We start from the raw sequence: 17,197 nt of genomic DNA, 5'->3' as shown, positions 1-17,197 counted from the left end.
AAAAATAATAATTTAAAAATGTAAAGAAACAAGATCCACATCCAAACTTGCACTTAATTCAGAGACGTGTGTTGAGAGCGAGGCTCCTCTAATCTTGTCTCATCAATAATGCAGATTAAAATCTGTCAGATTGCGGCTCCGCCGGCCCGCATCGGTCGGACACCAGATAAACTCCAGCGTTTAGCTCCAGTACAAGTTTAATGAAATCCTGTTTATTGACGGATCCGAGAAGAATTCTGGCGTCGATTCCTGCACAAATGATCCCCCCGATCTCCTCAAATTGGTTGAAATCCGCACAGCAGGACGCGCAGTTCGGGAATTAACGCGAGAAAAGCAACGAAATGAGGGAAAGATTTATGAAACATGGCCCCCAAACTGGTTGGAATTTGAAAACATTAACAGTAGAATTATACAGTAGAAATTGCTGATGCAGCAGAAGCGGAGACAGCATTTTAATGGAAAACAAACAAAACAAGTGAAAGAGAGGAGAAAACACGATTAAAGTGTGTGTGTGTGTGTGTGTGTGTGTGTGTGTGTGTGTGTGTGTGTGTGTTGCCGTGTCTGTTGTGTTTGGTTCCTTCTGGACCAGCCTGTTTATTTCATTGCCCTATTTCTGTTACCGTGGTTATATGTGTGTTATATGTGTGTTATATATGTTATATCTCTGCGCCTCCTCCCCAGCTGCGGCGGCGGCTGCAGGGATGTGTGAGGCAACTTTCTTGACTCAGTGATGAATAATGCAGCACTCAGAGCCCAGCGAGCTTCCAGTTAAATACCAATTTGCTTAACCAGTGTTTCCAGTCTCTGCCAGCACCACTCAGGACCGCAGTGAGGAGGTGTCGGCCTTTGGTAATTAAAAAAAGGGGGTCTGTGGGGTCAGGAAAAGGTCAGATAGGAGGCTCAGAGGTCAGGTGTGAGATGCTCCGAATGAAGGTTGTAATCAGTGGAACGACCAGTATGGTGTTCTGTCTTGTTCTGGTGTTGGGTTCTACAGCGCTCTGCTCTTCCATGGGTGGAACAATGCAGGGAAGGAACGCTGCCGGAGAGGAAGGCAACCCTCCCACAAATTTACCCCAAAATGTCACCTTTTAAAATGAAAACAGCTCTGAAAATGACTCCTTTCTCTCTTTCTTCTAACTTTTATTCTTTTCCTTTTTTGGCCACAAGAATCCTGGAAAAAGTGCTTGAAAATCCTGAAGGAAATGAGGTCATCAAGCTCACCGCACTGGCAACCGTTGACATTGTTGAATGTGCTAATTGCTAACTAACAAATAACATTGCAGAGATGACCCCGCCCATGCTCCACAGATGATCCCGCCCATGCTCCACATAAGACCCCGCCCATGCTCCAGAGATGGCCACGCCCACCTGTAGCTGATCAGCCCCTCCTATCTTAGAAATAATTACTAATCTTATTTCATCTGGACTGGATCGTTTTTGTCTGGACCTGTTTTAGGAAAAGCTCGTTAGCAACAGATCGATGCAGGTTGGACAAAGACAAAGTTGACCACAACTTCTTCACGATGTAAATACTTGCACATTATACCGTCAATAACAGTTTAGAGTAATTGCTTTACGGTAATTTGGGGTGAGACGGAACAGATTCAATCTACATTCAGGTTTTTCTGGTGGTCGACGCAGATTTGCACTTGAAGTCCCGTTTGAGGTTCTTACGGGAACGATCCGCCGGAGCTCAGATTCATGAGGAGGTCTTCACCTCTGAGGAGATGACAGAGGAGCTCGGTGAGGTCGGCTCCCCACAGTTCTCCTCCACAAACAAGCAGCAGGAGCTCCAACATCAGGTCGGACGTCAAGCGGTGGCCTGCTGAGCCTGGACCTTCTTCACCTCATCCCCCGTCTACTTCTTCACCTCCACCACCTCCTCTTCCTCCTCCCCCTTGCTCCTTAATCAGCTCACTGAGGCGGGCGCGTGGAGCAGAACCCTCCCTCCAACTATGAAAAAGTAAACAAAGCCTCTGGGTTCCCGGGCCGATTGTTATTCATAGAGCGGATAAATATTTAATTCCATCTAAGGATACCTTTTGTTAACAGAATTACCGAACACGACTCGCGGCCCAGAAATCCCACAACAAATTCAAATTCCACTCGCTCTCCAATCGTGTGACTCTTCAGTCACCCAAGTGCCGTCACGAATGTTGGACTTCGAATTTCAACAGATACTTTAAAAAAATATCAGCGCTGGAAACAAAGGATGGCGTTTTTCAGCTATCGATCTACTCAAATCAAGTGTGGATCTGTTTAAGAGATGTTTGGGGTCTTGCAGGATACAAACATTCTCCGTTTTACTGAAGGAACAGTTCCAGTTAAGCCAACCACAAATGTTCACCCGTCCACCATTTTGAAGACCACACGGTTTCCATGGCATTTCCATGGCATTCGAATGTATCAGCTGAGGGTGTTGGCACCGGTTGGGCTGCTTTTGCCAAGCTAACCAACCTGGAAGAAGCTAACCGAAGGAACGAGTCCAACACTGGAGTGAAGGAGAGGAGTGAAACATCAGCTTCATCGTCGTGGCGGCGTGGGCTTAAACCTGTTGAGGTCACATCAGAGTCTGCGGGGTTAGCATTAAAATTTGATCAGCCCCACTCGTTCTTCCCGTCTTTATTTAATGAAATCCTGTTTTTTCCCCTTTTTTTAATAATTGCTGAAGCTGGAGTGAAGCAGCTCCGAGCTTCACGGAGCAAAAAGGTTTCAATTGAGCTTCTTTGATAGCTTTAATAATATCCCCGTCCATGATCAAATCAAATAGAATGATAAGTCTTTGATTTATGCTTTGAACATCAAACCGTGTGTGTGTGTGTGTGTGCGTGCGGGTGTGTGTGTGTGTGTGAGAGAGAGAGAGAGAGAGAGAGAGAGAGTGTCTGTTTGACTGGTTCCTCTGATGAAAATAATATCCTGCGACTGATCTGGGAGGTTCTGAATCAGTGCGATCCCAAACATTAGATGGAGCTCCGCGTGAAGCTCCACCCACATCCGAGCGGGTGTGATGAAGACGAGGAGGATGAAGATGTCGGATACACCAGTTCAGATGCAAAACAATCCTTCTTTGAAATTTCCGGCAGATTAACCAGCGACTGAATCGTTAGTGTGAATCGGTTTTACAACATTTTCATTAAAAATATACCAAAACGCTGAGTCATTATGTCTTATGTCCACTAGCTGGGCCTGTGGTTGCAGGCATATGTTGGACCTACTCATTTACTTCTGTACTTAAACACACAAAAACCTCTCTTGGCTTCTTCTGAGGTGTCTCCTGTTTGGAAGTACTTTGACCCGTGCTGCCCCCTGCTGGAGGCTGTGGTTGCGCATTCCTTTTGCTTGCCTGTTGGAGGAAAACGGGAAGACTGTGTTGAGAGCGTGTCTCTGCGCCATTTTTCCTCTTATGACTCCTGTTTGAGTGCTGTTAGCGGAGTTCCTGGTGGCTTTGAAGCTTGATGAAGACGTCTGAGTGGCTGGGCGGAGAGTTGGTGCTGAGATGGAGGACGGGTGGTGTGAGTGATGGATGAATCGGAGAGTCAGAGAAGGGTGAACGTCCTGTCTCATTAGCAGGGCCGCCTCTGAGTGCACTAATGCACCTTGCTATTAGCATGTTTCTCCTGGTTGCCACGGGCAGCGCCGCGCCGCCTCCCCGTTTGATATGTCAGAACTCATATCAGTCACGGGGCGCCTTGGCCCGTGGGCTCGCATCGCTGAGAGAGGGAAAATGGGTGTGGGAGCAGTAAGTGCGTTCGGTGAGTGTGTTCTTGTCCTCGCTTGAGTTTTATCTCTTTGGAATGACGACGTTTTTATGGAGCGGAGCAGGTTCAACTCCAAAAACCAGAAGTTTGGAGTTTGTGAGTTCTCACAGCTACGGTGTTTGTGTGTAAAATATTTTAGAAGAAGAAGAAGAAAAACGGGGACATTTTGATTAGTTTCAATGCTTTGGCTCTGAGATAAAGCTGGATCTAATTTGATCTCCAAACCTCACTGAAGATCCCTTTTTTGCCCTAATTATCCAGAGAGTTTTGATACTTAATAAATATAATAAATTGTCCAATTGTAGATCACAATGTTTGGCTCCAGAACATCTCTATGGGTGAACAGTATGTTGTCGTCTGCATACATGAACATGTGAGCAAGCATCTTATCCTGTTAGGAGACCCACACAGATAAGATGTCGGACCTTAAAGTCTGATTTTAAGGCCAAAGCAATTTTGGTGAGTGACAGAGCTCCCTAAAGGGGACGGGGCCTGATCAGAACAGCACCTTCACTGAAGTCCGTGGAGCCCATGGAGAGCTGCGAGAATGAGCCGACAGGTAGGAGAAGCAGAAAAGACTCAACTTCATGGCGCTCCTCTCCCTCCTCCTCCTCTCCCTCCTCCTATTATTTCTCTCCCTGTGTTACTTCTGAAAATCACCCCGAGGCGAGGCGCTCTCCTGGGTGGCTCGCCCTCCAGCACAGCTCTTGTTCCCGGCACGCAGCTAATAATTTGAGCCCGCTGAAAGAACCGAAGCTTTTAGAGGATCAACCTGCATGCCCCCCCCTCCTCCTCTCATCCCGGGACGTCTCCCATGGCGTTCCTGAGCCATGGGCTTCCAAGTGCCACATCCTGAACTCCCGCTCTCTCACAAGCGCCCGAAGAGAGCGGCTGGATGGGTGGTCATTTAAATTCCTGCTGTTCTTTTTAGCGGAAAAAAGTTACAAACCTGAGATTTAAGGTTCCTGCGAGGTGGCTGTGGACCCCCTCGGGGTGGGGGTTGCCGATTTCATGGCTCGGTCAGCTAAAGAGCACTGCGAGGTGCTTCTGAAGTTTGTGTTTAGTTGTGCAGACGTCACACACGCCGACATCGAGCCGACTCGGTTGTGGTGAAGGAAAGGAAAACACAAACCGCCCCCCCCCCAACCCACCCACCCCCAGCAAAGCTGCATTTACACACAGGTGGCAGGTCAGGTAGTGCGCTCCCCTGTCCTGCCATCCAGCGCTGGCAGATCTTTTATTTAGCCACCGCAGTGAGCGGCTCGGGCTCATGAATTATGCAGCCGCGGGCCCCTGTAACAAGCTCCAGGCCGACTCTACACCTTGTGTGTGGCTTAAAATATAGATAAAAGCCGAACAACCAGCTACAAACATAGTCTGTTTTTTCTTTCTTTTTTTTTCTTTTTTCAAGACAGAAGCGAGCCAGGGAGCAGAGAGTCCACAGCAATTATGGGATGCTGTTGTGCTGCAGAGCCAGGGTGGTGCTGCTGTGGAGATGGGTCCGGCAAACTGAACCCAGCTGAGCTTATTAAAGCCGAGTTTTATCAGAATCAGCGGACGTCCCAATGCGCTTTGAACGACACAGATGAGGGGCGTGCACGTTTGTGCTGGGTTGATGAGCCTGAATTCGGCTCCGCTGTTGATGTCATAACAAAGCTTATGCAACCGCTCGGGGAACAGCGCACGCTGCTGTTTGCAGCTAAAGATGGAGGCGGACGTTAAATGCTAACGCTAAATAAGCTGCCTTGTTTCTACGACAGTTCCTCTTTTTTACGAGTTGCTGTGACTGATGTGGAGGAGAGGACGATTCTTCGCGGGTCACGGGACAAAATGGTCGAAGGCGAGGGTGCAGAGCAACACTGGCGCAGCTTTATCATTCATGGCGACGCTAATTCAGAAGGAGCCACGTTGCCTGAAAGCAGATGTGATAACAGGACTGGGACTTGGTGTCAGTGGTGCGTGTGCACGTCAGAGGGTCCTGATGGTGACGGAACCTCTTAAATTCAACAATTCAACAACAATTCAAGGACTTTCAAGGTTTCATTTCTTTTATTGGGTGCGGAAAGTGAAAAGTCCATGTGTGGTAGCACATCCACCATCTTTGCCACTTTGATGTTAAAGCTTTGATCTTAAAGAGCCAACTCTGATTTATCAACTTTCTTCCCCTTTGAACCATCCCAAAGAACAGAACCACATCACCTGCAAAAGAACAAACCCAAAGTTGTCAAACATTCCTTTATTAAACCTTATTAAAAATCTCACGAGACAGGAAGTTTCTTCCTAAATCCGTCTTTGATAAGGTAAACAAACCCCAACACTTAAGCGTAAAAGCTCCTCTTTGGGCTCATAAATTGTTGAGAAACTTTGTCTGATCTCCTCGTGCTCACGGTGGTGACGGTATCCTCCTCGTAGAATAGTAAAATACGTGAATGTCGCTGTGAGTATGATATCATACAACAGTGAGTTATCTATTCATGGCTGCATTAATGAATCATAGCCTCTCCAGACTTTATTCTAGACGTGCCCTCTTTGAATTCCTCATAACCTCTTATTCTTTTTTAATGGGGCAGCAAATCACAGCCAAGAACAAACACGTAAAGTCGTGGAGCTACACGCCGCGGAATAGGGGAGGGGCTTATGGAGATCACTCCCACGTATCTCAGGAATTGTGGTTGAAAAATCTCTTTTCACTTGGACCTACATAATTCATACTTTATGCCCAGAAGGCTCTTTTAGTGAATCAAAGCTCACGTTTGTGACTCAGGAGATGCAGATAAGTGACCGGTCCCAAAAACACAGGCAACCATTGAGATTCTCAGCTGAGCCAGGGATTCCAACTCACAACCTCTCAAACAATGGTTGTCTGGACTTTACAAGTCTTGTCCTTCCACGGGACATGGCGGCGGCGCTTCAGAAGGACCATCGTCCATTCACTGTGATCAGAATCTGCAAGCTAGCTGCCTCAGACGGATAAATAATGCACATTTCAACTATTAAAACACAAATCTGATGCTGTGTCGCTAATTTATTGATTAGCCTTCAGTGCGTTGGGACAACGGGGTTAAATGTCATTCTGATGATCTGAGTCCTTCCTCAGTTGGACTTATTCATCCCTCTCACTGACGGGAAGGCTACAAGTTTTTCTGTAATGGCTGGATGTATTATTAACTGTTTGGCTAAGCGGCGCTTTCGGGAGATTCCGAAGTCAGCCTTGATTAGGCGTCGCCTGTGAGGGGCCAGTAAAGAGAATTAGGAAGAACATTGGTACCGGCGGCCGTCACTTGTGATTGTTTCGTCTGACTGGACAGGCCTGGTTAGCATTTATCTGTTAGCATATATCTCTGGGAGTCCTAAGTGCTGCTGCTCCCTCACAGCTTCAGTGGTATTTCCTGATCTTTCCACCAGCACAGACGTTTTTCAGGAGACCAAAGTAATTGTAGAATCTACATAAGGACGGACTGACGTAGCATTAGCGCCGAAAAGCAGCACAAATCAAAGGACTGATCCACCGACACGCGTTGCTGGTTGCTGCGTTCCTCTGCTGACCACAGGTCAGTTGAAAAGAGTCACCTCAGAAACAAGAGTTTGAATTTAACAATCATCTTGATGCCTTCAGCTCAACTGGATTAAGACCGCTGAAGGAGTTAAGCAGCAGACATTTTTTCCTGCTTGTGCCGCACAGTCACAGTCAGGTTTTAACATTCACCGCACACACACACCCACACACACACACACACACACACTCACACGCTGTCACCCACCTCCGTTTTCATTTCCATTTCTGATTCCTGACCTCTGATAATTGGCCAGCCGGCTGACTGATGGCTGCCCGAGCAGCTCAGGCCTCCTGTCACCTGCAGCCCGCCGCTGAATTATTAATGGCTAATATCATTATGTAGGCATTGCTTGTCATAACAATCTCGCCTGTCGGAGGGAAACTCAATCTGCTGCCCCTGCCCCGGCGCAGACAACGCCTTTTAATTATTGATACGGACTAATTGACTACAGGATTCACGGGGCACACTTACTTTTGTTCCCTTCGCAGCTCGCCCCGCTTCTTGAAGAAACAATCTTCTTCGCGGTCCGGGCTTCCCCCGATGCCCCCGTGTCAGCAAATTAGCGGCGAGGATGACCCTGGCCGCCCCTCGCTCCCTCTCCTCCGCCGCTCTTCGCTTTCCTCGCCATCGTCGCGCCTTCCTTTTCACTCAGAATTCAAGATTCTCGTCCTCCTCCTCACCTCCACGTCGGACACCCTTTTAATTAAAACGGGACAAGAACGTAGATGGCGGCTCAACACGGCGCCGATCCAAAATGCAGAGCACATTTCCCGCGCCGCTGCTACCGACGGCGTGTTAATGACAGACAAGGATCAGGGAGGTGAGGGCAGCGGCGGCAGGTCAATGGAGTTTAATTAGAGTCAATGTGACAGTCTGAGGCTGTGGTCACCACCCCTCCGCCGACCGCCACCACTGTTATTAGCACATTAGCACTCATGTCCATGGCTACGGGACCGGTGTCCTCTCAGAGCCACAAGTGTCCTAAATAATCCGTCAGGAGTGGAAGACAGCGTTGGGTTCCGCCACAACGCTCTGACAAGTGAATGAAATAAGTTGACTGTCACAGTTAGCCTAGCATGACTTAGCTCAGGGGCTGTTTTGGTGACCAGGGTTCATGCTGTAGTTTAAAAAGGGAACGGCACACACCCCTGGACTTCCACCTTTGTGAGGACTTTCAAGAACGTCCCACAGCTCTTTACGGGATAAATTTAAACCAAATCTGAACCTTCAAACACACCTTTCAATACGCGATGACCGTCACGTGTGAGATGAGACTTGTTACTGATGTTTCGTTCTTTCTCCCTCCGAGACCGAGACGGTCTGTTTTAAGGAGTCCAGCTTTGTTCGGATCTTCTCTCCTGTCTCACAAACCAAACAAAGAGTCCAGAGGTGCTTCACCATGTGTCCAGGACCTCCACACCCTCACAAGTCTTCAGACAGACAGACAGACAGACAGACAGACAGACAGACAGATAGGCAGGCAGACAGACTCATTTATACTTCTGGTTACCAGGCTGCGAGGGGAGGGGCTTATTAATGACAGCAGGGATTGGCTGGATTACACACACACCTGAACCCATCACACACACCCAGAAACAGGTGAATGTAGGTTCAGGTTAGTTTTACTTGGACCACATCTATCTGGCTCTAAATCAAAGATGTGTGAGAGCATTCTGGTTGTTTCTATAATCCAGGACGTCTTTGAGGGCGACTGAGGTTTAGAAGAGGAAGAGCTGATTGTTCGGACTGATCCAAACCCTGCTCACACGCTAAGCCCCGCCCCCAACCAGCAGGTCGGTCCTAAACAAAAGTTGACCCGTCTGCTGAATATTAAGTGAGATCCATTAAAGGTGGACTGTACCATATGGTAGTGTGTGTGTGTGTGTGTGTGTGTGATTCAGTAAGTGCTTTGCCATCGTACACACTCCATCTTCATGCTAGCACACACACACACACACACACACACACACACACACACACTTACATGTCAACGCCACAGTCATCATGTGAAAAAGGAAACACAGGATGCAGAGGGTGAGACTCTCTCTCTCTTACACACACACACACACACACACACACACACACACAGACGCGCACACGATCCTGGCCTCTGAGGAATAACCATGTCACAATCAAGAGGCTCCGTGCTCCTAATTTGCTTTTTAGGGCCTCGCCACAAACACTCATCTGCATAATCGGGACGACAAGTGTGGAGAGGGTGAAAGAGCAACGGGGGGGGGGGGGTGAAAGATGGAGAGCTGTTGAAGGGAGGAGGAGGAAGAGAGAGAAAAGTGGGCTGAGAGTAGAGAGAACAGAGGAGAGGAGGTCAGGAATGAACTCTGTGTGTGTGTGTGTGTGTGTGTGTGTGTGTGTGTGTGTGTGTGTGCGTGTGTGTGTGTGTGTGTGCGTGTGTGTTCTGAAGTGGACAGACTCTGACTGACTCTCTCTTTTCCGGACTTCAAATGTATTCCCTCCGTCCGTCCTCCCAGCCGCCACATTAAAGCCAGCGGAGCGGCGCCCAGGTTCAGGACCTCGGCCCAGGGCCGCATGCAAAGCGTGGAGGAACGGGCACCTCCCGGGACACTTAATTGAGGGTCCTTTAAAAAAATTCCCACAGAGGACCAATCATGGTTTTCATGCGGGGCCACACAGGGCCATGAGGGATGGGGAGGGGGGGGGGGTCCCGGAGACCAGGAGCATAAATCTGCATTTTATGTAAAAACCTGTGGTCCCACCATCTGTAATGGAAACTGTGGGGTGTCAGACTGGATCTGACTCTCCTCTCTGATTGGCCGGTTTGAGTCCACGCCGAAGACCTTTAAGCACAAACCGGAAACGTATAGAACGCGGACAACACATCAGAGACGTTCCTGCCAGACCATCCAGATCCTCCTGAAGACCACCACGCGTTCTGGGAATCACACAGGATGCAGATCAAAGCAATAAAAGACCTCAAAGCCGATCAGCTGAGAGTCAAACTGGCGTCAGCTAACAGGCTAACTGACAGTCTGAGCGGTCGAGCACGGTTCTGGCTGACCTGCTGATCGGAATCAGACCCTTCTCCTCTTCAGACTAACATTCCTCCTTCCCTGCACCATCAAAGAAAAAACCCACAACCGGTTGCATCACCTCAACATGTGTCCAGGTATGAACACGTTTATGCCTTAATATGGACGAGACAGGAGCTCCAGACCGGAGAACTCCATCAGGGGCCTGGAGGACCAGTCAGGGGTAGGTGCTGCTGCACATGGTGGATGATCCCAGAGATCTGGCCCAGGACCTGGGGGCGCTTCAAAGAAATAGAGTTTCAGCGCTAATGGTGACAAACGAGGCTCCCGAACCATTGGTCGCCCCCTGCTGTGTGGTTGCGGTTGTTGTGACTGATGCAGCCGCGACTCATCGTCCTTATGGAAAAGGTTCCTTTGCTCGGTGGCGGGTGAGGGAATATGGGTGACTCTGAGAGTGCATGTATATGAGAGCGTTGGGGGGGGGGGGGGGTTCCCCCAGTGGGATGCATTAACAAGCCCATCCAGTTAAATGTAGCCCCTGCATTACCTAATGTACCGGCCCCTCTCCAGCGGTGGAGGAGACAGCAGCATCCATTATTGATCAGATGGAGCTTCGCCTCTGAATCCTGGTGGAGGAGAGAGGGGTGGGGTTTGGGGGGGGGGGGGGGGGGGGGGGGTGAAAAGGGTGAGTTGAAGAGATGATTATTAGGGTTCTCCTCGGCCCCGATCATTTCATTTCCTGTCATCTTCAGCCTCTTCCCTGTTTATCCATTTTGCGTTGACTCAGATTAGCTAGCCTGCAGGTGGCGTAGCATTCAGCTATTGAGCTAACGTGGTTCACGGTCCCGTATCTGATAGCTACCCTGATCGGGGTTCACCCCTCAGCTGAGCTCGCATCTCAGAATCATAAAACAAGGGTTTGTTTTCGCTGATCTTAGGCAGAAGTTTGGGTGTTTTCCCCTCCCGGTGGTTCAACGTTGATGCTAACGTTATGAACAGCTGAGCGGCATTAGCGCAGCCCGTTGGGGGTGTTATTACAGTTGGTGGTGTTATTACAGTCGGAGAGAAGCTGCTTTCCTCGTCTCTGCTCTTCTGTAAACTCTCTCGGGTGATCCGCACGCGTCCATCACGTCTGATCCGTCCCCGCTGGCGTCGCTCATCACCATCAACATCCGCATCATCCCGACTGTGTTTGCTTTGACTCCCAGCATCACCCCCCCCCCCCCCCCCCTCCCCGGTGAGCTGGGCTGGGGGGGGGATTTGAATTTCACAGAAAGTCTTTGGAGATTCGGGGGTTCGGCTCCGTTTGTGGAGGAGACGGACGAGTGGATGTCGTTTTCCTGCATCTGCGTTGGAGTGAAAGTCAAGTGTGACGACGAGTCTGATGATGAATATTTGATATGTTTGACCTGATGGAGCAACAGAGGAGCTGAGAGTGATCACACGCAGCAGAGCAGCACCGCTCTTATTCACCAGATCCTCATTTCACACTCGTTTTTAACCACCTGAATGTTGGGGAGGGGGAGAGGGGAGAGATGGAGAGAGAGGGGGGAGATGGAGAGAGAGGGGGGAGATGGAGAGATGGAGAGAGAGGGGGGAGATGGAGAGAGAGCGGGAAGATGGAGAGATGGAGAGAGAGGGGGGAGATGGAGAGAGAGGGGGGAGATGGAGGGGGAGAGAGGGGGGAGGGGGAGAGAGGGAGAGAGAGAGGGAGGGGGGAGATGGAGGGGGGAGAGAGGGGGAGGGGGAGAGGGAGGGGGAGATGGAGAGATGGAGAGAGAGAGAGGGGGGAGATGGAGAGAGAGAGAAGGGGGAGATGGAGAGAGAGAGAGGGGGGAGATGGGGAGAGAGGGGGGAGGGGGAGATGGAGAGGGAGGGGGGAGATGGAGAGGGGGGGGGGGGAATGAAACTCTCACCGAAACAAAGTATAAACAGAATTAAAAAATGGTGACTTCAGTTCAGAAGCTGGATTCAAGTCAGACTAAACCCGACAATCAGAGACAAAAGTTAGTTAAAAAGCAAAGAAAGTTGAATTCAGAAAAGTTCTTGTTGCACACACACACACACACACACACACACGCACACACACACACACGCACACACACGCACACACACACACACACACACACACATGCGCACACACACACACACACACACACACGCACACACACACACACACACACACACACACACGCGCACACACACACACACACACACACACATGCGCACACACACACACACACACACACACAGTTATTGATCTGTGAATGAACATCGATCACATGCACAATTAATTGTTGTTTGAGGCGCAGCGGCCGATCATCTGACTTCAGATGGAGATCAATGAGTGTGTGTGTGTGGGGGGGGAGAGGGGAGGAGGAGGAGGAGGAGGAGGAGGAAGAGGGTGCTCCATGTGTCACACTGTTGATCTGTTGATCTGTTCAGCTCTTCACCAGTTGATCTCTGATTCTTCAGACCTTCTCAGATCTCTGACCAACAATATTTCCTTTCACCTGTTATGATCTAGTGTTTCTGTAACAGTCAAACAATCCCTTCAGATCCTCTAGGAAGTTCTTCTCAGCCACGACCGTCTCAGGTGTTCCACCTGTGTCCACAGGCTTGAACCTTCTTCTTCTGTAGATGCTGAAGAACCATCAGATGAGTCGGGAGAAGTTTGAATCTCCGATTGAAGCGTGAGGAGCTCCCTCATCAAAGAGTAAACAGGAAGTCACCCTGGTCTCCCTCTGCTGCCCACCAGGGGGCTGCAAGTGGGGGTGTCCACTCTGTGACCTGCCCCACTGGGGCAAAGCACCCGCTGCCTCCCCTACACACACTTCCAGACAGTGCGGGTGGAGGCAGGGATAAATTTTTGATCTGGGAAATGGAAAAAGGATGAAAAATGCATCATAAAATACATGATAGCACCAGAGAGTGTTTCTGGGAAGTGACGGGACCGTTTCACCACGGAGAGAAGAAGAAGAACCAGGAAGGGTCACGCCAACAGGGCGGTCGGGTGTCTGGCTTCAACCTTTCCGAGCTTAATCAGCATCACACAACCAGACACAGGTGAGAAGAGCTGACCAAGACGGTGCCCCGGTGCATTCTGGGAGATCTGCCTGGTGAAACTTTAAACTTTAATGAGATGCAACATTTTTGCAGTGAGGTCATTTTTCCCCCTTTGGTCATCAGCAGCAGGTATGTTGTCACCTGTGTGTGTGTGTGTGTGCGTGTGTGTGTGTGTGTGTGTGTGTGTCAGTTGTCCACATTCCCAGTCTTCAGCCCTGGTTTCTCCACATTTCCCAGAACACCCGTCAGCGTCGACTTTAGCTACAAATGCAGGAAGACGGAGAACAAACGACGGAGGCAGGAGACAAAGAGAGGGAGCGAAGAGACGGGGGACGAGGACGAGGAGGAGGAGGACGAGGAGGAGGAGGAGGACGAGGAGGACGAGGATGAGGAGGGGGATGAGAAGGACGAGGAGGAGGAGGAGGACGAGGATGAGGAGGAGGAGAGGGAGGAGAAGGACGTGGAGGAGGAGGAGGACGAGGATGAGGAGGAGGAGGGGGAGGAGAAGGACGTGGAGGAGGAGGAGGAGGACGAGGATGAGGAGGGGGAGAAGGACGAGGAGGAGGAGGACGAGGAGGAGGAGGAGGACGAGGATGAGGAGGGGGAGGAGGAGAAGGACGTGGAGGAGGAGGAGGACGAGGATGAGGAGGAGGACGAGGATGAGGAGGGGGAGGAGGAGGAGGAGGAGGAGGAGGAGGAGGAGGAGGAGGCCGCCACACTCAGGAAAGACGGCGATTAATAATTGACATCATCTGTCACTGTGCGCTCCACTGGACCACTCAGCAAACAGCAGCTGTAATTTAAGGCAAAACCACACACACGCCACCACGAGCACGCACGCCGCCGCACGTTCACCTGCGCTGCCAGGAGGTCGTTGCCAGCGACTGACTGGTGTCAGCTGAGGGGGGGGCTGAGGATTCTGGTTCTGAGGTCAGACGGCGTCACCGCGGCCTTAGATCAGCTCCTCGCCGTCCGCACGCTCTCCCAGTTCCTGCTTTTGTCTCTGCGGCGTCCATGTTAAATTAATGCCGTGTGTGTCGCCGCGAGCTGGCGCCCGACAGTAAATATTTGATACATTTCCCATCCCTCGCACAAACTCCCCCAAGCACACAATTAGACCCATTCGGGGGGGGGCAGATATACGGCCGAGGCGGCCATGTTAAATTTACAAGGTTTGTTTTGGAGAGTAAAAATCCAGCAGGCAGCCGCGTGGGAAGTCATAAATGATCTGTTGGGTCTTAACCCGGTCAGCTGGTTCAGACGGGGGCTGATTTATGATTCATGCTAACTATCGGATTAAACAACAGCTTTTTGAAAAGCGTACCGCTGCGGTTCGCCGGCCTGCCACAGGGGGCAGCGGCGCTCGTGTCAGGACGACATGACTCTGACCGGAGTCAGTCATGATTCAAAAAGGGTGGAGCCACGTCTCTAGAAGATCAGGCTGGCGTATCCGAAGCTAACAGCTAACAGCTACGATGACTCACACAAAGTGACTCATCGTCTGGGTCCGAAAACATTTACGTTTCCTGTAGACTGAAGTCAGACTTCATTATCTCAATATCCAAAAAAGCTTCCAAAACCAGGAAGTTGGGACTTCGTTCTCCATCCGTTCAGCTTCACGCCCTCGTTAGCTTTTCACGGAATATCCAAACGCTTTTAAACAAGATGAGAGAGAGACAAACTCGCGCTGACCATCCTCGAGTTTTAGCCGCGAAGGCTTCATCGTTTGTGGGGATGAAATCATGGGTGACATCATGTGTGCTGGAGAGCAGCATGTTGCTAAAAGAAGGCTAATGGTGTCAGCGGCTGAGGAGCGCCTGTATACACAGCAGTCCTACTCTAAATAGTTTATGAACAGCTGAGTGGAAAAGTCAAACTGTCTGTCTGGCTGGTTTTATATCACGGAAGAAAAAAATAATGGAGGAAGAACAAGAAGAACTCAAATATCCAGATGACGATATGGGGATTGAAAATCACATGAGGTGCTGACATGAGTTAGCTAAAACTAGTTTCTCTCCCAACTACAAACTGAAGATTGCAAATTTCCAGCATAGCTAGCATCTATCAAGCTAAGCTACACTTAGATGTATGAAACGTCCACTGTAATCCTCAGTGATACGTTAACATCTGCTCACAACTACCGAACATTTTTCACTATAAGCTAGAGAAGCTGCCACTGCGAGCTAACATATCAATGGGCTAAAGAGAAGAACCACCTAGTTTACATTTAATGCCCACAGCAGCTAACGGAACAGCAAGGAAAAGGTCGGCTAGAAGAAAATATTATTATTAAATTGCGTTGTTAACATTTTCATTTGGGAGTGGGCAATAATTTTCCTGATAACGTCAGTGGGAACGGTTGTGAAGGGCGGAGAGAACCTAAAAAATCATCGGAATATTCAGCCATGTAAATCTGAGCATTAATATATCTGTTAGCAGCGATCGCATAGGCGAGGTCAGAGGCCTCGAAAAACTGGATCGGGAATATTTCAATTTCACACTTCATGTGCTGTGTGTGCCCCCCCCCCGCCCGACACACACACACAAACACACACACACACCAGTATTGTCCGTCACTCATCGCTAAGTTCTGTATCTTCGAATGAGATGGGAAGAAACACCTGAGCCAAAACTTTTTATTTCTGGGAAACACAGTTTGAAATAGAACGTGAATTATTAACGTTACTGTACGTTGTCACAGTGCAGCGTTAGCAGGTTAGCAACCAGTGGATTCTTCTATAAATATAATTATGGGTGGACTATACATTTGAGCAATTGAGCAATACTCAAGTGGCTTAAAGGGGAAACAACAGGTAATTGACGCTAACAGCAGAGCTAATGCTAATACCATTGATGATGGAGCTACTTGTTTCTCAAACCACAATGAGCTTCAGTCAGTTACTGGTTTGTTCTGATAATGCAGTACTGGTCAACGACCAAATAAGTCCCTGATTTTGGGTTTAGAACAAACAAGTTGGACCAAAGCAGATTAATTCCAGAAGAACCAAACCCTTCTACATCCGCGACGATGATCACACAACTGGTCTCCTGTCAACCGGTCCTGTGGAAGTCACACATGACCACACACATCACAGCCCGCTGACATGTGGCGGCGTCCGCGGGAGCACTCTAACACACTTCCTGTGTTGGTAGCTCCCAGCCCGCGTGTCCTCCTGCAGGTCAGCCCGCCACGCCTCATCAATATTGTAAACTGTTACTTAACGGACAAAAGACAGTAAAGACGGGATAAGAGGACACCTGGGGCAAGGCGTCAACGCCAACATGGCAGCAGACGCGTGTTTTTGACGGATGGATGTGCTTTGACTGGGGTTGGCCCCCAGCTGTTCCAGTGTTGCGGTCAGCGTGGGTGAATATATAACAAGGATCTATATAAAGGTTCGCTCCCGCGGTCGACTACGGAACGCCAGGAACAGGCGGGAAAACTGTCGGACCGCCCGGTGGCGTCTGCGCTGGTCCTGAACTGTCATTCAGCCACGGCATCCTCGCCATCGGCTCAGTTAACAAAATCAATAAGCCTGCATGTGTGTGAACGTGTCGAGGAGTGTCCGAGTGTGTGAGCAGGATGGGACGGGGGGGTGCGCTCAGGTGAGAGGCGTTCCCAGGACGGGGCGTTCTCTTCCCTCACATCAATTATTGAGGTGTGAGGACACACTGAGGAGCTCCTGGAGGGTCAAAGGTCAGGAGACCGGGACGCCGATGGGGCTTTCAGGGCCTCGGTGTCCCTCACCCCATCCACACACACACACACACACACACACACACACACACATGCAGCGTCGAACACCAA

The 17,197-nt window shown here is 49.9% G+C and overlaps 1 long non-coding RNA gene across 1 annotated transcript; it reads right to left on the bottom strand.

Annotated features, from left to right (window-relative positions):
* Positions 1–5,818: 5,818 nt before the first annotated feature.
* Positions 5,819–8,622, bottom strand: LOC115252765 (uncharacterized). The gene is made up of 3 exons (XR_003891075.1): positions 8,553–8,622; positions 7,787–8,011; positions 5,819–5,957 (listed from the first exon to the last, which is right to left on the bottom strand). It is a non-coding gene; the product is annotated as an uncharacterized lncRNA (long non-coding RNA).
* Between the last annotated feature and the right edge of the window lie 8,575 nt (positions 8,623–17,197).

This window comes from Takifugu rubripes, chromosome 15, assembly GCF_901000725.2.
Source record: "Takifugu rubripes chromosome 15, fTakRub1.2, whole genome shotgun sequence".
Lineage (NCBI taxonomy): Eukaryota > Metazoa > Chordata > Actinopteri > Tetraodontiformes > Tetraodontidae > Takifugu > Takifugu rubripes.
The sequence above is the reverse complement of the archived record's forward strand: the minus strand, read 5'-3'. Positions and strand labels throughout refer to the sequence as shown.